Here is a 23813-nt window from a genome sequence, read left to right as displayed (position 1 = left end):
GCTTTTTTATTTCCTTTTTTTCATTATCTGCACTGATATGCAGATAAGTTGAGCCTAAGGTCTCTCAACCTCAACTGTCTCAAGTTGCCATCGGTGTGTGAACAATGACCAGTGCACAGAGGAGAGAGTCTTGGGTAAGATATCCAGACTACCAATGAAGAACTGGACAGCCATACCTAATTAGAATAGTCTTAGTGTAAAGGTGTGTTCACACCGGACTTTTTATTTTTGTCGCTGTCGCTCGTGTTGCTCCAAAAAAATCGCTCTGTCGCTCAGCTGCAGTCGCTCAGCTGCAGTCGCTCTTCAGTTTGGCACAATTCAACAGATCGCTCTGATGACATCATTCAAGCGATTCCAGTGAATTTCACGTCGCTCGGAGGCGCTCATTTCTTCCCGTTTGTATTGGTCCAGCATGGCTGACATTGTACCTGTTGCCGCCGTTTACCTGTTGTGGAAGTCCCACAAGCGCCGTACAACCAAGCCTCATCGATTTTGGGTCCACAACATACTCAAGATGCGCACTGATCTCGGTGAATACCACCAGCTATTCCAGGAGCTGCGTCTGGACGCCAACCGTTTTCAACGGTATACGCGGCTGACAACGGCCCAGTTTAACAAGCTGTTGGCGAGAATCGGAGGCAGGATTGCCCGGTTGACACCAACTACAGGCGCTCCATCCCAGCTGAGGAGCGCCTGGCCATTTGTCTCCGGTGAGTGGCTGTGTGTGTGTGTGTGTGTGTGTGTGTGTGTGTGTGTGTGTGTTATGGCAATGCAACTGTATCCAGAAAATAGTCTTTATCCAGAAGTCAACGTAAAGCCGGCTTTGCTCTCCCGGACCGGTGGAGTTGTATTAGTTTCCATGGTTTCAGTAGTTGTCATAGTTACACATAGATTACGGCAGCCAATCAGCGCTGAGCGACAAGCGACTGACGGCCAGAGACTTGGGATTTCTCATCTGGAGCTACAGAGCTGTCGCTCGGAGCCCCAGCGATTTTTCGCCTGAGCGATTAATCGCTCAGTCGCTCGCTTGCATTGACTTAATATGTAAACTTGTCGCCAGCGACAAAAATAAAAGGTCTGGTGTGAACGCACCTTAAATGGTTATTGTTGATCATTCACAGCACTGGTTGGCATGGCAGACAGGGTATTGACTAAGCCTTACTTGCAAGATTTCACTTTTAAAATCTTAACCTCTCCAGGGACTCTTTTCTGATCCTCTGTAATTCATATGTGGTTTGCTTCCACACAGTGTTTTGCAATGTCTGTACTGATATCCTTTGTTCTTACACAACTTGGTCAACTGAAGTGAGATTGATTTTGATCAACTGGTATAACCTCAAGCAGCACAGTGAAACAGGTAAAGCAGCCAGGTTGATCAAGTCGAAGTTTAACTGACCGGAGAATATCTTGGGCTGATAAACATAAAGTGAGCGACAGATTTGATACATCATGTCAGAGATCAGGTTGAAGCTGTCAGTCGAGATCAATGTCAGCGTAAAGCCTCGTCTGTCACTGGACTCATTGTCAACACACTGCAGTGGACCAGGCTCATTCCAAACTGTCTGTGTGTGTGTGCGTGTGTGTGTGTGTGTGTGTGTGTGTGTGTGTGTGTGTGTGTGTCAACGAGGAGTGTGGGAGGGGTCCGTCACATTTACCTTGGACATTAAGTTGAGTTGTTAAGGCAGGTAAACACATTCCAGGCTTTGTCTTTGTCCTCTGTGTGTGTGTGTGTGTGTGTGTGTGTGTGTGTGTGTGTGTGTGTGTGTGTGTGCATGCGTGTCTGTGTGTGCGCATGTGTGTGTGTGTTTTAGAGAGCGAAAGTAAACAAACAACTTTACCCAAGTACAATTTTAAGGTGCCCATACTTGACTTGACTTTTTCCATTTTGGGAGATTTTCTCCACGCACGGTGGAATATTTTTACTTTTATTGTTTTGTATTTATCTGACAGCTGTAGTTACTTGGATACAAAACATAATATTTCTTTCTTAAAATGTCTAAGAACGACTACACCCTTGTGATATATGTTGTTGAGTTGTGTACTTACATTATCACAAATGTTTCCAACATTGTTCAAACCCTGAGAAATTTAAGGGGTTATGGTGCATTTCATTTGTTGACCTGTCACTATAACTTTCAGGAAAACATCAGATGATACGTCAGAGAGTGAGAAAGGAAGTCGGCTAATGTGACTGAACATAACATGAATCAAATTTTAAACGTTACCTCCTCCTGGAACATTGCTGCCTGGGTAACTTCAGATACATTTTCACTGGCAAGGGTGGTTAATAATAAAAGCAGCAACTCCCATGATCCCACGCTTCCTCCCACGTCATCAAACTACGTCTTTTCTTTTCATTGTTTTGATTACTGTGCGTTTAAAAGAATATAAATCCTTCCGCTGTCCTTTGTTCCTCTGATAATCTGTTCCGTAGTGTTTTAGCACCATCACCCTTCAGCTTCAGTCGCAAGTCTTGACCGAGGAGCAGCCAACAGTCACATCTGAAGATCTGAGCATGAGGAGGTGAAACAAACAGTCCTGTCAGATAATCAGGTGTGATGTTGTGGGGGGCCTTACATCTGATTCTTATTCTGAACATTGCACATTTTACCTGTGCACATTCACAGCAGTCTATAGACACATGCACTCCTGTGTCCTGTGCTTGCGTGTGGCCTCGGCCTTTTCAAGCCCTTTGTGAGCATGTATTGTCTGGGCCAGTGATAGAAGTGGTTTTGGGGAGGGGCGGAAGTTTTCCGGAAGGTATTTGTCCAGAGTGAGGGCGTCTCTGCCCTGAGACTAAACAGGAGGGATCACAGGTAGGCAGAGAGAGGCTTAGCACAGCTCCAGGAAACACGACGCAAACCCGACTGACCAGACTCAGTCAACAATGAACTATTACATCACTTCTGTTTACCAATCAAGTTCATGAATGTAAATTTCCACAACTTCTCTGAAAATGCTTCTGTTTCAAAAGCTTTATTTTATTTATTTTCCTATTGTTTTGTATCTGTATTTTAATCAGTTTTACAAAGCCTCATTTCTTATTTTCTACTGTATTTTTTCTTTCAAGTCTGGATCACAGATTAAGCTTTAATGTAGCGGGTGCTGTTCACAGCTGAAGTTAAAGCTTGGGAACAATGCTTGAAAAGTTCAGAACTGTTTGATTCATCTTTCTGCTGCAGGGTAAAAAAGGTCAAGGAACATTCTTTCTTTCATTGCTGCTTTTTTGTACTTCTCTACACCCCTTTCGAGCTGCTAATACCTAACATTTTAATAACACAGGTGCATTTATTACTGAGTGGTGCATCAAAAAGGAAATGCTTTCGTCAGGAGGACCTTGGCTTTCTTGACATTTTCCGGCGGTAACTTTTTTTGCATTGTCTCTTAAGAGTTTTGTCCCTCAACAACTATTTAGCAAAATGTAGAGAAAACTTCCCATCATCCCATACTTTTTAAGAAGTTTTGCATTAAACTGTAACAATAAAATTCACTCTTTAACCTACAAATTTTGAATCCTTTTCCTTGCCTTTCCTTTCTTCTGGGGTGGTCTGCACTGATCTCTTAACTCTGACATACCAGTCAAAACACCACAGTGTGTTTGTGCATGCATGTGTGTAGAAGTGAGGGTATGATTCAGAACTCATAACAGTTAAACAAGGTTTTAACATACCACTATTTAGGGTTTCAACCAGCATTAAGTGTGGGAGGGTGTTATGGGGATAGAGCCGCCTTTGTGGGAAAAAAAAAGATTTCTACATTTCGATTTCAGGCTAAAAAAAACACACACTTGAGTTTTAACCTTTACATAATACAACAGTCAGATTTTAAAAAGCTGTCTCCAAAGCTTAATATTTAGTGAAGCACATCAACCAAATCCTTATGATATCAACATATCTACTGTATATGTTTGAAATGATAATAGAGTTGAAGCTAAAACATCCAGATATGACAGTGTTATATATTGTTACCAATATTTTATATACTTCTTAGTGACAGGCATCTCTACTGTTTAGTCTTGTGTTTTAAGTGTTGAAAAGTAATGTAGGATATTGTTTTAATAAAACAAATTCTAACATAAAACAATATATACAACGATAGAGAGGATTAATCATTTTTCTGATTTGTCTGATGATCTATACTCCAGCAAAAGTACAATTACTCCCATAAAAAGGACCCAAATAAAGGTAAAGTACAACACACTTTCCACTATTTTTTTCTTTTTTTAATAAATTGCAGTCATGAAAGTAACGTTAGGTTAACTGCTTGGATATCCACTGCTATACAGAGGTTACCAGACTCTTATTCAAGAGGCTTCTTCGGTTCTTCTAACATAAAGCTTAAGCATTCAATGGCTGATGGGAGTGCTGCTCCTCACACACACACCCATCAGCGGTGTGTCAGCGTTGTCCAACAGTTGTATGTGAGTGGAAACATGTTGAACATGCTAATGCATATTAGACGGCCGACAGGTTGTAACTATCTCAGGTGAAACAAACTGTAACTTAAACTGAAAAGTTGTACTGAGGGACATACTGAACTTACCGCTGTCGACTGTTACACCCTGAACACCAAGTTACTACCCACCCCTGTTTCAGATGAATGTAAATTCATCATCTTCAGGTTTTGGACTGTTGATCAAACAATACAGGATGTATTAATACATCAGCTTTTAATGGAGTTTATGAAGCAAACAAATCACTATCCAGTAAAAACAATAATCATTACATTAATTGAAAATGAAAACAATCATTGAAGCACTTTATGCCATTTCTGCTGCCAGGAGTCTTTCAATCAAAACCATGAAAACAAAAGAAATGTGTTTGATGACGTCGGGAAGTAGCATGGCATCATGGGAGTTGTTGTCTTCATTGTTAAACAAACATCATTGCCTTTGGAAATTAATCTGACGTGACTCAGACAGAAATGTTCATGAACAACGTAATGTATTAAAGTTTTATGTTACATTTACTCAGCCGTGTCCTTCTTCACTCTCTGACATATCATCTGATGTTACCAAATGAAACTCACCGCTACCTTGAATTACGGATTGCTCTTCAATAAAGTTATGGATTGCTCTGGGTTTGAACATTTATGGAAACATTCAATAAATCATTTCATTTTAATGCAAAAATGTAACATTTGTTGTGATATCATAACACATTGCTGTGGTGGTCACAGCAGCTTTTTGAGATCACTGAATGTAACATTTTTGTTTTGGAAGGTTTTCATGAACCCTAGGGCCACGAAACTTAGTCAGCACCCTGATGCTTATGCAAACTAAACTTTGAATTCAAGTGGAAAATATACTTCAAAGCAAACCATTATAACAGCAATATGTATAATAGGAAATGGGATTTGAGGTTTTAATCTTTGCCTTGGCTCGCATCCAGCACACCTGGCCGGGCTCAAACAAACACACAAACAGGATCCTCAAAGACTTACAGATACAAATTGGCAACAGAGATCACCAAACAGTTGTGTAAAGCTGGGCTCAGTCACTTCCTTTACATGCAACCTCTCTGTGGTTACAGCTTTCTCTGTCTCCTCAAAGGAAGAAAGAGAAGGGAGGATCGCAGTCGGCATTACAGACAGAAAGAGAGAGTTGAGGGAGGAACTGGAAGAATTGAATGAAGACAAAAGAATGTTGAAAATGAAAGATCTTAATGACAGAAGAAAAGACAGTGAGGGTGAGAGAGTACAGGGATGGAGAAGAAAGAAGGACGGAGAGGAAGAAATATTTCTCTCGCTGTTGTTGACATGGTGTCAGCCACGGCCATCAGGGTTAGAAAAACACATCAGAGATTTGTTTGCTCTGTGAGAGTAAACTAGCCAGAGCTACGCCCTAACCCTGCATCGCTTTCTCACACACACACACACATTCACACACACACTGAGAAAAACAAAGTGTGAGGGGCAGGTTGGCTCTTGCAGCAGGGAAACATTTTGCAGAGCAGACAGAGAGAGTGAGAGGCATTAAGAGGTTGATCTAAGGCGTGGCTCACATTAACTTACCTGGTCAGGTGGGAAGGCAGAGAGACGGTTTCAGGTAATATTACCAAAACAGTGACTGTACTTTACTTAGATATTTGTTCTAAATACTCAGCAGGTGTTCCTCTTGAGAACAATCCATCCAGTCATTAGAATAAATATTGGCATTGTACTTGTGCATGGTGAATCTCTATATTTTCATTGTATGTTGTGACAATGCTATAGTTAAAGTCTGGTTAGGTTTATGCATAAAAACCACTTAGAGTTGGGAAAAATCATGGATTGGGTAACAGTACCCTTTTTGTCGCTTTGATAGACAACTCTAAAATGTCCCCACGTCTCACTAAAAATGCATACAACAGGAAATTAGATCTAAGGTTATGAACCCAGGTAGCACACACATGAGTGTTTGCTAAATGGAATGCCAAAATCTCGCCAACATGTTTGGGAAGATGTTGGCAAGCTGTTGGCGAGATGTCATCCAAATGCTGACATCTCAAGAAGGTTTTCCCGAAACACATTGACAAGGTGTAGGCGAAATGTCAGCAACTGCTCAACGTCTTTCCAACTAGCAAAATCTCCTCATACTAGGTCTTTCATACATAACTCACGCAGATGTCCGCAGGACGTATGTCTGCTATTGGAGTATTTGAGGCAGCTGTGGCATGGAAAGAAGAGGTGGTCGTGCACTAATCAGAGGGTTCTTGTTTCGGCCCCCTGCTTTGGCTGCATGTCAGTGTGTTCAAGATGCTGAATCCAAAATTGCTCCTGATGGCTTTTCCATTGGTGTATGGGTGGACGCATGAATGGCTGTGCATGGAAGTGCAGTATCACTCCAGATGAGCAGGTCGGAACCTTGCATTGCAGCCTCTCTATCAATGGGTGAATGTGGCATGTGTTGTAAAGTGCTTTGTTTTGTAGATCAAGTCCATCTACCATTTATGTAGGTATTGTATCATTCATCGCAGCATTAGAAACGCTTTTGGTTATTTATCGATTCTGAGACACCCCTAAAACTTTGGAAGAGATCTGATTTTCCAATTATTCGAACACTGAATTATGTTTTATTGAGCACTAAGGTTGCATCAGAGTGTTAACATAAACAGTCACAGTCATAAATACCACATGTATACCACATATGATATTTAAAATACATGTGCGATGTGAATGCAGCGTTAGTACGAGCAGCGAAAAGACAAAGATAAGAGTGCCCCCTGCACAAAATCAAACATTAGCAGAATGTCCAATGAAAAATGTTAGATAGAAAAACAATAAAAAAAATACAAAAAAAATAAAAAAAATACAGCAAACAGCATAAATACAAAGATGATGCACCTCACAATACACTAAACATTTATAATAGGTAATAGTGTGCAATATAAAATTATAGAGATGTGTAAAAGAATAACATTTTGGGGGAAATATTTATGAGTGTCTTTCATGTGTTGAGTTGAAAAAGTGAAAAAAAAGAAAGAGTTCTGTTTCATTTCTGTAATTAGATTAGCTACATCAACACAAACACTTTCATACTGCATATTTCTGTGTTTGAGTGGCTGCTAACATCCTCTAACCCCCTAATAAGCTTTAGTCATGTTGTTAATACTGTTTGAGAGGCATTAAAACACTCTGATGTGTTTGTCTCTCAGTATGTCTGCCTGTGTATTAGGAACCCTGTCGTTGGTTGCGTATGGTATATGTCTGTCTGCCTGTGTCAACATCTGAACATTAAACCCTCATTAATATGCTCTTAATCCCTTCCCATGACATACAACCTGCTTTCAGACACAAATATGCAGACACACATACATCATCTGCTTGTTATGAGGGAGGTGAGTTGTCATTTAGGTGAGTTTGTCATTATCGGCTGTTTAGGCTGGACTGCAAAACATTAGGGCCTTTAGTTTGAAGGCAGCAGCCAATGGGGTGTGTTGTTAGTAACAACAATTTCTAAAATCTTCCTCTTACACAATTACAATCTCCAAAATTCTTAAACTAACAAGTTTAAGAACCCCTTAAAAACAATACATATTTTAATTTTCATTCATAAAATTTATATTTTTACATGGACAGATTATCCAAGTTGATGCAGTCATGAAATTCCTTAAAAAGTTATGAAATTAGAAAACTGTTTCATGCCTGGACATGGTGCGGAATCAAAAAATGTTTTTTTGCTATTATTTAAAATACGTTCATAATAATCCTAAAACATGGCAAGTTTTGCAAAAGATGTTCCTTGTATTTAGTTAGTGGTGGAAATGTTAGGTTATGGTCATGTTTCAGGGCCACATCATTTTAATCCTACCTAATATGTAAAAGGTTCCAACGTGATTGGTTCTACACACTTTAGATTTGTACTTCTGAAAAACCCTGGATCTTTAAGAATGGTTTGAAAAGAAAGAAATTGTAAGGTTTTGGTGAAAATTGGTTCCTGTGGTCTTCTGTTTGATGATGTTTCTTAGTTCAAATGCAGATAAAAGAAAATGTATGGAAGCAAATATAAGTACAGTGAAATATGGAAAATGAAAGCAACATGTAACAAATAATTCTGACAACTGCCTTTCTGCAGCAGAAAACCAAGAGAGTAACATTTTCTAGTGCAGAGGTAAGGGGGATTACATGACATGTACCCACTTGTATCATCATTCATTATCTTAGATTAGTAATACCATTTGTTGAGCTGGAATAGTTGCTTGTGGATCCAGCATCACCAAGTTTGTCAGGGTTCAGTCTAGAAATTCCATGAATAAAATGTCTTTTGAAAGACAGCTCTTGCCCTTGAACATAGGTTTTGGCTGAAAGTGGCGCTCTCCTTGTTTCACTTAACGCCTGAATTAAAGTTGAGGCATGTGTTCACGAAAACCACTCTTTTATCTGTGTTGGTTACAGCCTCGGAGAACAATAGATAGGCAGTAATACCATTTAACTAATCTTCATACAAATTTTGATATGTGATGTACACTGTGATTTATTCAACTCTTTGTAGCTTTATTATTCCTTTAATCTTATTTGTTGATCTTTATTGATGAGATTTTCTAATACTCCTTGCACTGCTTATTTTTGTGACTATACCACCTATATAGAAATATGTGCAAATCAAGAAAATCACAGAAAAATATCCTTTGGTTTCAACAGTGAGCACACCCAGCTACTTAATTTAAGACCACTTTGAACAATACTAATCAATAGACAAATTTAGAACTCTGCAGTATCAAAGTTTTTTTTCTTTCTGTTAATTATATTAATGACGTCCTCTCCTGTAACTGCAGATTATGTTCGTCTTTATGCAGATGACGCCATCTTATGCTATTAGACAACATTTTCAAGCTACTTTTTGAGAGCCTGCAACCGTCAATCAGTGGAGTGCCTAAACTTATATTAAAGGGACATTTCACCCGAAACCAATACATATTTTTTTCTCTAATTGGTCATGAAGAGGCTTGCGCTCAAGACGGCATGGGATGTTAACATTGATGGCATCCTCCGCTGCTGAGCTGTAATGTTACATAGCTTAATTAGCTAGCTTAGTGAGCTTGTTTCTGGTATAGTTCAGTTAAAACAAAATAGTTTTTTAATTATCTTGTGTAACCAGGTCATGATTTCTGGAGACGTTGTTGTTTTTTTAATTGAGTTTTTATGGTGCTTTGAGCTCCACAAGCCAAGTATTATCTAGGTCTTTTATGTTCAAGAGAAGGCAGACATCTCTGTGGCTGATATCTCCAAAACTCTGCAACTCACACCAAAACAATCTATATGGATAAATAGCATGACAGGTATGAGGAAACAATATGTATTTTTGATTTTAGGATTAACTAAAAAAACAAATACATAATGTTTGATTGTTGTTCAGCAGATTGTCCACTATTATTTCATCAGATTTTTGAAGTAAATGAAAATTTGGTTCCTCTTTCCAATCACCAAGGGTATATACCAGATGAGAACTTCTTCTCAGGGTCTTGATTTGTAAAGCTCACGATAATTGCACCAACAATTTAAATGTCTCAACTCTTTTAAACAGTTTATCTGTTTTATGTCCCCAGCCACAAATAATTAAAATGAACAATCAAGGCCCCATCAAAAATGCTGTTAATGTAATTAAGCAACATTTTAATCATGTTCAAGATACTTCAACGAAAAGAAGACATGCAGAAATGAATAGCAAACATTTTACCATGCATCAATTACAGTGAATGTCTGCAAAATGCCAAACCAAAAAAGAAAAGCAAATAATGGCAGAGAGGAGGAGAGAGTGAGAAAGAATGTGTGACTGTGAGAAGCACATTTTGACATCCACAGAGTGCCGTCTCTCTTTACCTTGGAAATAAACAGATGGAAAGTGAAAGAGAACAAATGAGAGGAGAGATGAGAGAGGGGGAGGGCCCAAACTGCTATCTGCCATGCAGAGAGGCATATTTACCAGTGGTGTTTTTCAAAAAGACATTTCTCTCTGGGAGCAGCTATTTGGCTCCCGCCAGGCAGTTGTGACAGGGAAATACATTAGGCCTGATTTGGTTTGTTTTGGTTGTTTTGGAGATGCTGCAATTATGAGAGACAGGGGGGCTGGTGATTGAGCGGGGTCAGTTTGATTCATTTTCCTTTTCAGCCAGCCATCCTGCGCTCGTTTTCTCCTGCTCTCATGCTCTTTTTCTACCTGTTTCTCTGTCTTTCCTCCTACTCTATCCTCTTTTTTCATGCCTCACACTCTTTTTTTTGCAGGACTCCAATTGTCAGATTTTTTTTTACATCTAAAACTTTTCCGAGATGTAAGCCAGTAACTATTGCAAAATGTTACACCAAAATGGAAAGTCTGCTACCTGAACTTCATCCGATAAGCTGCAATATTACCAAATACTAACCCACAACATGCTTAAGTTTCATTTTGAAGGAAACTGTTATTCTAGTTGTGTTTTATGTGATAATGGAGTGGACAGTTTAATTTCCACTACAGTAGATACTACTGAAAACTGATGTGTAAAACAAGTTATAAACATTGTTACAAGTGCCCCATCTGTTAAGTTCCCCAGCATTCCCTGACCTTCCCAGTTAAGAAAACAATCATCTTATTCCAAAAAAAAAAGAATTTCATAACCAGTAGGAAGCCAATTTCTGCCTTCAATTTCTGTTGTGTCAAGTCTTCACACTCTTATTTGGCAAAGGAAGGTGAGACATCTTACTGTCATGAATCTTTAAAAGACAAACAAACAAAACAAACCTCCACTGACAAGACTCATATTTCTTGATTGACACTGCTGACAGTCAGTATTTACAACCACAAATTTAAGTAAAACACCCTGAGGTAATTGCCCAGAGGACTAAAGAAAGACAGCTGAGACATTTCCATTTGTTCCCCTCCTCACTTTCTCCCTCTTCCTCTGTCATCTCCTTGTCTTGCTCTCTTTCTTTCATATTTATGTTTGTTGAGTTTCAATTTCCAACGTGTATCTAACAGTATATTTCCCCCTTTTCATGTCTGTCATATTATATTACTTTATGTTTCCTAGTTTCTTCTCTTCTCTCTTCTGCCTTCTCTAGGTACCTTTATGTACCTCTAATCCTTTTAATTCTTCATCCCGTTTTATCTCAGTTATCACACACATAAGTTTCTACTTGCAGTCTATATTTATCAGTTTAGAATACATTGCCAATGACTCCCAAAATGGCATATATGACTGTTGGACACCACCAGCGACAGGCTTTTACTAGACTTTTGTCGTCACATCAACGTTGTGAAATGGACGCAGTTTGATTAGGTTTAGCCTCCAACACTACTTGGTTAAGTTTAAGCAACAAAGCAAATTGGTTAGGTTAAGGAAAAGATACTTTTGGATTTGTTTGGATTAAAATACTGTATTTTTGTTGCGTTAAAGTTTGTTTGTTAGTTACCTGACTCCCTCCTTTGCTCCCTTCATTATTACAACAGCCACTAGAGGATGCCACCTGACCATTAACATAAATATGGGTTGTACTAAGTTGCTCAGACAACCTATATGGTCATTTTTTTAGTGAGGACTATCTGATATGTGCAAGATCTTGTTAGACACATGGTTTTAAATAATACTGTATACATACAATAACAGTGGACAGTAAAGAAAGAAGCAGTCAGTAGAGTACTAGACTCCTTTTTATAGTAATATATGAATTATTGTATTAAATGTTAACACATTAAACCTCAATTACCTGCCATTGGGTAAGTAAAAATTTACTCATGCTGAGATCAAAAGTCTGGTTTGGTTTAGGCTCAAAAACCACTTAGTTAGGTTTGGGAAAACATCATGTTTTGGCTTAAAATACTTCCTTTAGATGCCACAAATATGGGCGGAGATATCCAAAGTGCCATTGAAACTGCTTGGTTTTGTCATCACATATGGCTGAAAACTGTCCCGAGGTCTTCTTAAAAATATCCAGTCATTTCACACCTAAAAGTGTTGAAACGCATTCTCGAAGTGCGATCACTGGCTTGGCAGCCTTCTCGCCTGAAGCTCCACCTCCATACATGACAGTCAGGTCATAAACATGTAATGTGAATGTGATATCACACTTACAGTAGAAATGTCAATACCATATTGACACATGGCACATACAAATATGAATGTATGAGTGGTTTGCAGAAACGTTAAGTGCCAACATTTTATCCTGGTGGCTGGGCTGAGTTTAAACATTTCAACATAATTTAGCTTCAATGAAGGAGTCGAATAGGATGAAAGAACAGTTTATATATATGATACTATTACACTGTGTAATATGATGATTTTAACAAAATGTTTAAACAAAACTACTTATGGGTAAAAAAGGAAAACTGAAAAGAAAGAAAGAAGTAGCACAAAGCCAACTGTTCTCATTTTCTCTTCTCTCTCTCTCTCTTGCTCTCTCGCTCTCTCTCTGGATGGCAGCCAGATGGTTATGGTCAATAAAGGGTGCTACAGGAGTATCTAAGTGTGTGTATGTGTGTGACAGAGAGCAAGTTCATGTGTGTCCATTTCAAAGGCTCTTCTCAAACAGACCTCTCTTTTAATTCTACCACCCAGCAGGACACACTCTCCCTCCCTCTCTCTCTCTCTCTCTCTCTCTCTCTCTCTCTCTCTCTCTCTCTCTCTCTCTCTCCTTCACACACACACACACTCACACACACAAACATGCCTCTCTATCCTACAAGGGGGCTAATAGGGTGAAGTGAGTGTGTCTCCATCTGAACAGTGGGTTCTCTTCAGGGCGGGCTCAGCTCTGAGGGCCCGGGGTCCCGAAACTGGCATGTTGGGATTTGGCCTTTAATCAGTGACATCAGTGTGATTCATAATCTGGGTCAGGACCCTGATTTGGGTCACAAGTAGATTAAATGTGGTCTCAAAATTCTTCAGAAAAGGCGAACAGCTTCAGCTGCAGCTGAACAAGCGGTGGGTCACTGCATGAGTGTGATCCTGTTGAACACAAGGGTGTATAGATGCTGTATATCTTCAGGTTTCTACAGTGTTACCAAAAAAAAATAAACATCCTGTTAGCAACAAAAATGGAAATATTGAAAGGATTTAATTGTGAAACTTCCAGAAGATCCTATAATTATTCTGTCTAAAATACTTTACCTACAGAAACAGCTTATGGTGCAATATTAACACCAATGAAAGCCCAAACACATATGAACATATATGATTTGCATGTGAAAATTCCTACGTGGAAATTTTCCATTCATGTTTCATTCATTCATTCATGTTCACGTGACATTATTTTATTGTCACGTGATAATCCATTTGTGTGAAATGTTAGAAAATGTGAAATTCACATGTAAATTTAATGTTATTCCATGTGTCGTGTTTTGTTTCCACATGTGGAAATTCTAATATACGTACATGTGAAAAAAAGCCAAAGCCCAGTTCACACATGACATTATTTCTTGTCATATGCTAAAACTTTACTTTCCATGTCAAATAGTCAATCACAGGTGAAAATATCCAATGAACATGTGAAATACTGTAGTAATCTTCACATGTCAAAAGGAAATTTTCACAAGTAATATCTTCATAAGGGAAGTTTTCTTACCTGAGTGTGAAAATAAAAATAAATTAAAAAAATTAAGAAAACAAAGCCCTGAATCATATTACTATGTTACAACATGCTTACTCTGAAGGTGAACACTTTTAGCTACACAGATATGAAATTCTTCTTCTAGATATTGAGGTTGGCAGATGTTGGCAAATACAAAAGAGGAAAAAACATGTGTTTGCTGTGTGATTACCATTTTCTTCAGTATTGTGAATGCAGCTATATAATAATTTCAAGTGTGTTGAAGTGTGTGACACATGAGACTGCTGTTTGTTTCCTACCAACTGACAACATTTGTTTCTTGAGACGATGATCACAATTTCTCCTCATTGTTTCAACAATGTTTCCTTTACTCATTGGTTTGTGTACAACAGTTTTTTCTTTATTTATTTATCTATTTTAGAATTTTGGAAGACTTTGGTGACAAACCTGTATTTCATCCCATCAGTGGGGACACCAAATTACACAAATGCTCATGTGGGCCGTTGCACGAGTCTAAGAAAAAATATGTTTTTTGTTTATTATGGTTGGTGATCGTGAACTGCAATGGTTATTTTTTTTTTTTCAAATCACAATAACTTAGAAATGGAGAAGTGTTAGTGTTGACTTCAATTTATCATGTAGTCTAACAATGACATTTACATACATGTATGTTTAATGATTTGTGCTATCTTGTATTCTCATATTTGTATAGTTACTTTAAACCTCAAACCAAAACTCAATGAAATCAGTTTACTGGACCTCTAATTAATATCATGTTAGGACAGAAGGAAAATGTATTATACTTGTGTAACAGTGACTTATACGGGAAATTTGTTTTTCCACTATAAATACTATGATGACCCTTTAATCTGCTCCGTCGCTGATCATGTGGAAACCTTTTTTGTGTGTGTGTAACGCTGACCCCTGTGATCCCGGGTCACCTGACGAGCTCTACCCACAATCCCCTCAGCCAAAGGCCAACCAGGAAGGTGAAGTCAACGTTTCTCTTCAATACAAAAGATCTCGCTGACTTCCCCTGTTTACTTCCCCCAACCCCCCGCCCCTAACACACACACACACATATTCACACAATTACAGACACATGTAGACACAGGCAAACATACGCACAGAGCAGCTGTTTAAACTCTCTTTCCACTGAGACAGCACAGTGCTGAAAGGCCTCTGCACTGCAAACCTGGTTGGAAACAAGTAAACAAATAAGCCTCAGTCAACAATACAACATGTTGGTAAACAGATGTAGGTACGCGTAAAAGCAGTTTGGTGTACAAAATCATCTATTGTCAATATTTGTTTTGTAACCAGCTCACGTGGATCTTAAATTACAGTAATCTGACATTTTAAATACAGGGGTTTAAACTGCAGTGTTCCAGTACGGCACTTCACCCACGTCTCAAAATAATATATTCTCCACTGTAGTATTTGTTTTATTTACCCAGACTCTGAGATTTGTGCTGCTGAGGCTTCTTCCAATACCTTACCACAACAGAGATGACTTACAGTTCTTTTTCACTTCCCAATCAACATGTACTGTATGTATTCTGTTTCTCTTTACTGATCTTTTTTATATTTTCTTCCTTATGTGCAATGAAATATATGACTTGCATTTGAAAAACTCAAAAAATAAATTCTAGAAATGATATCCTGGTTACTAAGACTAGAGTTGTCAATGAAAACTACTGTAACTGTGATCTGTGCTCTGTGATCTGATCTGTGGACCGATGTGTCAGTCTATATGTTGTTGAAATGGGCTGGTATGAAAACGATGCTATGGTCAATTTATAATTATGAAATTATCAGTGTTCAGTGCACTGCTGTCATTTTAGACAACAAAGTTTATTGTTAAACTGTAAAATATCCTGTCGCTATTATATATCTTTGTAACAAGTGTTTGATAACCACATCTGAGGGGTTTAAAGCAAAAAAAATTGGGTATATTGGCCCCCAACATATAGTGGAGTGGAAGTATAATATATTGATATCGGAATTTTTTTTACCTCCCTCGTATCAGTATCAATATTGGTCCTTAAAAACTGCATATTGGTTGAGGTTGTTGATAATGAACAACAACAACAACATGTGTCCATGTTGTTCACCATGTTCAGGAGAAGGGTCCATTTGATATGTGGTATTAAGGAATTCAAAACTGGAAAGTTTCTCAACACAAAATTGAAAAAGGAAAGAACCAGATTAGGAAGAGAGATATTTTTGAGCATGTCCTTATACCTGATGACAGAATAGGTATTTTGCTGATGACTCCCATAAGGACATGAAGTAAGTAGGAATGTTATGTACTTAACGTGAAACAGTTGCAGTCTGGTTAGGTTTAGGCAACAAAAATATCATGGTTTGGGTTAAATAACTGCATTACCTTGTCTAAGTGACGTTACGTTAACTTATGTACTTAAGTTTGAATAAATTAACTTTGATATTTGGTTTCACGCAGGACATGAACAGTGGTTCCCTGGAAGACGGTCCCTTGTTATGACTGGTCTTCTCTTCAGACAGACTTTCTTCCTCTTCTCACCTGACTGCTACAGCCACTACAGATCTCCACCAACGTAAACATCAGCCATTTTACCCCTCAAAGAATTGACCATTGTTGACATCTTCTGGTGAGGACAGCTGCTATTTTTTGTTATCAGTTACTGCAGGAAGTGTTCTCATGACTTACACTACTTGAATGCCAACTATTTTGTGTACTCAACTTCCAGTTTGCTGCAGATTACACCAAAGGTAACACTGGACAATGGAGCTCTGTCTGAGCCTCACGAGAGCTGTAGTTGTAGCTGTAGAAAAACAAAAATAAACAAGTGGAGTACAAAAGTAACTGAACAAATCTTTTCATATGTGTTTAAATAACCTAAAAAGAGAAATTTAAGACATTGAGTAATGAAGCCAGTGTAACAGCAACTACAGAAGTAGGACTGGACTGCAGCTCTCTTTTCACAACACAGGACTAGTATAAAACTGTTGCACACGTTTTAAGTACATTGCTGAAATTTTCTGCTACATGAAGTGCAAATCAGTGTGTGATCCATCAGCCTCTTTTATAGCTATACTATGACTACAGAATATCTAAGAGATTGTGAATGGGTTACATAAGTACTCGAGCAGCAGCAACTCCTAACACATCAGGGCATTTCATTGCTGCTTCTTCTTCTTCTCTGATCAACATGTACTTCCTGATCTGGATTGAAATCATTTTTATCACATCCTCTCCAGGAAGAGGGTTTATTGCTGCTGTGTGTAAATGTACTTGATGGACAGGCATTGGAAGTAACAATACAGCTTTGTGTGAAAGAAGAATTGTCAAACTGCAGGATTTATTAACTTGACAACGTTATCTAGCTATGATTGACACCCACTAGCTTGAGGCTAAGGCTAATACAACTACTTCACAAATAGCGTTACCCTTGACGTTACTGTAATACTAACACTGAATACTGACGCAGTTCCAGTATAACATCTGCTGGTCACATACTGTAGTCTCGCATTGTATTCAAACCAACACCAAGGCACACAGATATTTTATTTACGTGCTTTTGGTATGTCACAAGTTAACATACAGTCGAAGTCAAGTGTTGAATTGATATTATTGCACTGTGTGTAGATTTTGCCATTACTACACATTTCAGATGATACTGGTGTCATTACTGTTTGTGGACATCACTACAGTTACCAGCACCAAGGCATGTTGTCTGACAGTGACCCACCACAGACACACACTGCTGGACTCTTCAGCCTCACAGCAGAAGTGCAAGTTTTTCACCTGATATGTTCGGATTACTTTGAGCTACAATGAACTGTTGCAGCCTTTAGTAGATGTCCTAACAGTAATATTGCTATGTATTTGTCTTACAAGTAACCCTGAATCTGTCATGTTTTACGGATCATCTGAGTGACCACGTCAAGCTCAGGTGTTTCTGCTGGACCTAACAGAGGAGGAGGTTGGTGCTTGACAGGTGTTGTGCCTCAGTCAGCATCATTACCAGCTGACACTTCAGTATACAGAAAGCCTTCACCTCAATGGAGGACATGATTTGGACAGTTTACATTAAAGTTGTGGCTTCGGTACTTTGTGCATTTTATATACATAATTTATATTTCCATTTCATTGGCTAAAGTGCTTTATTTTTAAAGAAAGTTTAGGTCATTTTTAAATTCAGTAGTAAGGGCCCTGTCACATTGCCTGATTCATTTAATCCTGGCTGTGAAGATGTTTTGCTAGTTATCCTTTAATACAGGTAGTAAGCAACACAAACATTCCAGTTTTATATTCAAACTTTATTACTTGGTTGACAGATCACAATACAAGTTTTACAATATTCTCTACAGCATTTTGAAAAGGATATCAAGCATGTGATGTGCAGCTTTGACAAACACTTTTAATTAATTAATATGGTAATAACAGTCTGACGAGTAAAGTCAAGTAAAAACTTTAATGAATTTACTCTAAATCATGGACACAATGCTCACAGTAGCTGCAGATACTTTGGTTACTGTGCACTACATAAGCAAGTCACTATATATGTCACTACAGTAGGTTTATTGTCTCTCTTTTTTTTTTTACTATAAATCATTTTCACATCTTCTGTTGTTTCCTTACTTACTGATAATTAACCTAGTGTGTTTACATTACATGCTGTGCTGTTACCTATGTAGCTCCTCACATCAAATACTTAATAACGTTACCTCCCTGGGGTCTGTTGCTCACTTATCACAAATGAACCTGTAAAAGACAAACGTAAAACAGAGTGTATGTTTAGACAGTTAAGGTATAAGTACTAATGAGCCACTGTGTTGTTAAAAACATCTGAAGTGTGTGTGTGTGTGCTATCTGTCTGGTTTTATCTTTCCACCCCTCCTCTCTCTCTCTCTCTCTCTCTCTCTCTCTCTCTCTCTCCCTCTCTCAGGATTAAACATGTTTATCAATTATCACTCCATCTTGCCTCTAGCTCTCAGCATGCCACACAGCTAATTGAATCATTAAACAATCGCTACTCCTCAGGGAGTGTGTGTGCTCGTGACTGTGTGTGTGTGGGGGGGTGAATGGTAGGAGGGTGTGTGGAGGGGGAGTTGTTTGCAAACATGATGATGCCCTCGGGTGCCTGCAATGCACTTGTCAGATATGTTTATTAATTTATGATGCATGCACAGTACACACACACACATAAACACACACACACACACACACACACACACCCACGCACACACACAGATGGGTCCTGGCAGTGGCTAGTAGCACCATGTGTTAGTCACGGCTGGGGGCCTCCCCTGTTTTCTCACTGGCAACTGGTCAACTCTTACTGGTGTGTATGTATGTGTGTGTGTGTGTGTGTGCAAATGCTGAAATGTTTACAGTCATGCTACACAGACTTTGTGCAGGACCCTAAAAAAAATTATAAAATTACTTCCAATTAAAAATCAGGTAAAAAAATTGAATTTGTATTTTTAAGTTCTCAGATTGAAAAATGTTAAAGATATACTATGAAAGAATTCTGCATTTAAATGTGTGAAAAATGACTAGACCTTTGTTATGTATTTTGTTGAGTTGTGTACTTACATCCCAGTTTAAGTTGACTCTGGCTAACAATGCGTTTCATTTGGTCGCCTGCTACTTCCAGGACAGGGAAGTCGACAAACGAGACGAGACTAAACACAGAAGAAACTTTTAAACATTATCTCGTCAATTAACATTTGTGCCTGAGTCACTTCGGATAGATTTTCATCAGCAATGGCGGTTGTTTAATGGTTTGGTCACGACCAACAAAACAAGTTTGACCGTAGGCTCATTTGTGTTTATTTGCAGCAGATGGTCAGATTACTTTACTGTACATTAGGCACATGGAGTACACATGGAGGGTGTGTGTGTGTCTGTGTCTGTGTGTTTAGATTCAGGTCAACTCTCACTAAACTCAGCACTCACTCTCTCGTCTTTTTCCCCTCTCCTCTCTGTAATGTAAGGTTCATGAAGTAAAGTGCATTTTCCCTCCACCTCCAGTCAGTAGTCAACATCACACCCGACAATGGTGGTCACCTCTACAGATCGCTGCTGCAGTCAGGTTGATGAACAGGAGTGAAGATAAATCCACTTTTTAATGCTCATTTAATTCCAAAAGTTAAAAAGTAATCTCTGGGCTCTCCTCCCGTCAGAAAACGGAAAACTCTCTGTGTTTATTCCTCCAGAAGATCTGGCTTGGCACCTGACTCTCTCCTCCAGAGTTGACCGGGTCTGCCCCGCCGCTCCACACAACACTTGCTTTGGTAAAGAAACCCTTAGCAGCAGAAATGACATATTGTGTGTAATTCTGTAAAACATATTTTTGAAATGGCAGCTTGGGGAAGAAGTTTAACCTTCATTGTTATAGCTCCCACAGAGGTGGCCTGGTCACATGGTTCAATGGATGAGATTTACCCCATCAGCCACACATCCAGGTTAATGCTACCATTGATTACAAATGATCTACAGTATATCAAGTAGGCTGATATTACCTTTTCTGAGGTGAAGTAAGGACCCATTATATGATTGCTGTCATCACTGATTGTGAACATCTCAACCCATCATTACCCATAAGCCTCATCAACTCTCGACCGACCACACAATCAGAACTGCTTGATCCACTGTCGCTGTCTGTTCTGCAGCGGTTTCGCATGGCCCATCTCCCAATACTCTGCAGCTGATAGAAAAATAATGACCATGGTCCTTCTCCTTCTCTGAGATTTTCTGTGTGGGTCTGCAATCTGCAGGGTTTAGATATGATGAATGATGAGGAGCGGACCCGTGGATTTCATCAGAAGCATTAAAAAACATCTAAGCTTCAGAGAGAAAAGTATCATTTTACAAACATCTTTTTAGAAACACATACCACCCTATTTAGTATAACTTTCATAAATGATTTTATGATTAAATACAAGCCAATGTGAGTACATATCAGGAAGTCACGAGAACACTGTTATCTGTATCTGTATCCATTAAACCAACTAAATTTTCTGGCTCCATATGGAATTGATATGGGTTGATCAGAAGTTGCTTTACAGCCTCTGAACTGAGCTTCAGATCAATGTTTCTGTTCACAAGAGCAAAATAATTACTGACAGAATACGTTTTTTTATAAACTTGAATGAGTAAACTTCCGTCAGCTACCCAATTAGAATTTTCCTTCATTGCGAATGCGGTTATTGACGTATTTTACTTGGATGATAGCCTACTTGTTCTCGTAAAAAGTGCCTTATCCGTCAAGTATTCCACAAATGTACAGCATTTAAGTTAAATAAATCTAACATTTCCATTTAAAATGTGTCCTGTGCACATCAATGCATCTTGTGCATGTTCATCTTGTATTTATTTACAGATTGTTGAATCAATGTGCACCAGTTACCTGACATAAGGATTTAGTAATATTTGTGTAATGGAGTTATTATAACTAAGGTTCAGGAACCAGACCACGCCGCTCCTCCTCGCCGATCTGCCACCCAGGCCCAGCCAATCCAACCACCTGTGTCTCATCAACCTAACCACCTGAGTCTCATCAACCTAACCACCTGTGTCTCATTAACTCCAATCACCTGTGAAACTTATATAGGCAAGCCTAACCAGTGTTCTCCCATTCGTCTCAAGTTCTGACATCGTCTAACTGGACTAGCAAATCTAAAATCAAAAAAACAAAAAAAACAAATAATCTTATACCTTACTGCCTTCATCGTGGACCTGGAGCTGCTCCTCGACCCTTCGGACGACGATCTCTTCGCCGAGAGCTCCGTTGTATCCGAGTCTCCCCCGTCTGTGATCGCCTCCACTCCGGAGCAGCCACCCGAGCAGCCATCATGCCTGCGCTCCACCATCCACGTCCCCCGGATATCACCAGCGCGTTCAAAGTCTTGCCCATCCGCCCAGACTTTTGGAAATTTTTCGGCGTATCGTGGAGAGGCCGCTTTTACTTTGCAGTCCGCCTCACCTTTGAATGCAGAAGCAGCCCAAGAATATTAGACTCCCTCTCCGAAGCCCTCTGCTGGATCCTCCTCAACAATAACAACCTGCCTCACGTCGTCCACCTCCTGGATGACCTTCTCACAGTCACTCCACCATCCTCCCCCCCAGCACAAGGCCTCTCCACCCTCAAATCAACTTTCCGCCAACTCGGCGTTCCCCTTTCTGCCGAAAAGACGACAGGACCCAGCACGTCCCTTGAATTCCTCAGCATCACTCTCAATTCGCTCACCTTCCAAGCCTCCCTGCCAACCGACAAACTACTACGTACATCCCTGTTCATTTCCAACTAGCTCCTCGCCCACCGCTGCACCAAGCGCTAGCTTCTCTCCCTGCTCGGACACCTCAACTACGCCATCCGCATCATTCCCTAGGGCCGATCCTTCATCTCCCACCTACTATCCCTGTCTTCCGCTATTCCGTCCCTCCACGACCACATCGACCTGGATGATTCATGCAAAATGGAGCTGAGAATGTGGCGCAATTTTCTGTCCACATGGAATGGCATTTCCTTCTTTTATGACGACCGGATCACCCAACCAGAAAATATCCAGCTGTAAACAGACACCGCACCCTCGAAAGGTTTATGGAGGCTACTACGGCGGCAGATGGTTCGCCTCCACGTGGTCCCCGGAACTGTCCTCACTCTCCCCTTCCTCTGCCCTCTATGAAATTTACCCAGTCATAATCACTGCTCTTCTTTGGGGGCATGAATGGTCCAGAAAAGTTATCTTCATCCACTCCGACAACCTCACAGCCATCAACATCATCAACAAAGGCCGCTCACAATCACTGGACATCATGCTATTCATCTGTCGCCTCGCCCTAGTCTCAGCCCAGCACCAATTCATAATCCACTCAGCCCACATTCCCAGCCACCTAAACCACATTGCTGATTCACTCATCCAGTTCTCGTTTCAGAAATTCAAGTCCTTGGCAGCAGACGCTGACCCTCACCCTACACCAGTCCCACCGTTTTCGGCTCCCATCTACACATAAACCCCCATCTCCTCCACCTCGTCGTCTCATACCAGCAAGCCATCCTGGACAGCCTGTCACCCAAAACCTTTTCATCATACTACACCGGATGGTGCTGTTTCAAGTCATTCCATACCCTTCACAACCTCCCTTTCCCCTTCATCGACATCGTAACAATCACCAGCTTCATCACCTATGCCCACACGGTCCCCAAAATCAGAACATCCACTATCCACATCCACTATCCACATAAGTGTATCTCTGCGGCGTTAACCTCTTCATCAAACTGCTTTCTGGAGCTCCAGCCTCTTCCATTTCTCATCCCCACGTCTCCATGCTGATCAAAGGCCTACGAAAGGCAGAACCCCAGCTCGCACCAAAACGCCTTCCCTTGACCGCAGACCTCGTCACCCGCTGTATCCTAACCCTCTGCTCAGGATACTCATCCCCATTCATCGACTTGACCCTTGAATCAGTGTTCCTCCTGGCATTCTTCGGCTTCCTGCGATGCTCAGATTTCACTTCCACCACCTCCACTCACGACCCCTCTCGACACGCAACCCTCTCGGACATCTCTATCCACTCCCAAGACACCCTTCGATTCAACCTCAAACAAAGCCAGACCAACCAGTTCGGCCTCTCTCATCCCATCTTCCTTTTCTGATTAAAGTCGTACCTAAGCCCTTACGAACCCATTCTATCATACTTACACCAGAGACAAGCACGCCACGCTTCCCCACAAGATCCACTCTTCATCACCGAATCAGGCAGAGTCGCAACGCGCTTCTGGTTCCATCATCATCTCCGCCAGATTTTAACCAAGTCA

The 23813-nt window shown here is 40.0% G+C and overlaps 1 pseudogene; it reads left to right on the top strand.

Annotated features, from left to right (window-relative positions):
- The first annotated feature begins 412 nt into the window (after positions 1-412).
- LOC141004307 (uncharacterized) lies at positions 413-23008 on the top strand (annotated as a pseudogene).
- Positions 23009-23813: the final 805 nt, after the last annotated feature.

Source organism: Pagrus major, chromosome 11 (assembly GCF_040436345.1).
Source record: "Pagrus major chromosome 11, Pma_NU_1.0".
NCBI classification, from domain to species: Eukaryota; Metazoa; Chordata; class Actinopteri; order Spariformes; family Sparidae; genus Pagrus; species Pagrus major.
This window is presented reverse-complemented; position numbering and strand designations above follow the sequence as displayed.